Here is a 1432-nt window from a genome sequence, read left to right on the forward strand (position 1 = left end):
TAACTGATCTAACATGTTCAAGTCATTGCATAAAGACAAGAATGTATGTCCTTACCTGTAATTAAGTAGAAGTTCTTTAGAATGCAATCCAATAACAATTATAAGACTTTCAGTAGAAAAGAGAATACCTAAAAACAGGGTTACAAGATTATATAAGTAACATGAGTCAAACGGACAAAAAGCCAAAAGCCACATTGCTATTGTGACCCAGCCGGTCGCTTGGCTCAAGTGACCGCCTTGAGCAACCACCCCAAAAACAGATAGCTCAAATCCGAAACTTAGGCTTTTGATCATCCGATTTTAATTCGATTTTGGGATGATCTCAATCCGAATTTCAGACTTAACAAATCTAGAACCAAGGGGTAAATCAAAAACCCAAAATTAACTTAGACCCAACACCCAATTCATCTCCCCTGATTAGATCCATCCTTGTACGAATGCAAGGATTTGTTTTCGGACAAGATCCAACCAAGAACATTGAGAAGGGGATACAGCTAACAATATAGGTAACCCACTAACACAATGGGGATAGATCTACCTCGTTTAATAGCTGAAAAAGATAATGAGTGAATGGTGATTCACCTACCTCAACCAGATCAGCAAGAACAGAGGGGAGAAGGTTCCAGATCACAATCCGCACTTCGCTCACCTTCCAAACACGTCTCACCTTGCCTCCCTAACCGTCCAAAATAGCAATCCCAAATATAATAATACATTAATAGGGATAGGGTTTCTATTTATAGAGAATATGGGGGCAAATTAGGGCAAAACCCTCATAATCGGGACCGGCAGGGTCGCTTGGGATGGTTGATTGGTTCAATCAACCACCTTAAGCAACCGCCCCCTAGTACATTGATGTATATGGGTGCTTTCCTCAAGGGGTTGACACCCAACCTCAACCTAACCCTAATCAACACATAGGGAGGTCTTACCTTTATTCCAGACATCTCTAAGTGCCGCTTGCCTTCTAGCAGAGATCCAACTTCCAAGTAAGACAGTTCTTCATCAAGAGAATCCAAATCCATGGGTTCTGGATATGGATCATGGGCTTCTATCCGGACACTCCACAATTTAACTTGACTCGACCTTCGGGTTATCGGACCTGCAATATGGATTTCGGGTTAGAATGACGGGGGTTGTTACACTTAACCTTGCTCTCCCCACCCCAATCCTTCCTTTCCAGCCCGCCATATCTTAGTCAACCCCAGTTGCATCCTTTGTTGAATGGTTTGGAAGACATGGATCACCTATTTTTCTTGGCCTTTCTCCGGATTGCTCTAGGAAAAGCCATTGCTTCCATTTGGCCCTGATTGAGGCGTTCCTTTGGATTTTCCCGTGATTGGCCTTGGATTTTGAGAAACTTTGCAAGTACTTCCATTTGCAATCAGATTGGTAAGCTAGTGTCTTGTGCCTCTATCCATCACCTTTGTGG

This window comes from Hakea prostrata, chromosome 7 (assembly GCF_041222555.1).
Source record: "Hakea prostrata isolate BN-2017 chromosome 7, UWA_Hpros_2, whole genome shotgun sequence".
NCBI lineage: Eukaryota > Viridiplantae > Streptophyta > Magnoliopsida > Proteales > Proteaceae > Hakea > Hakea prostrata.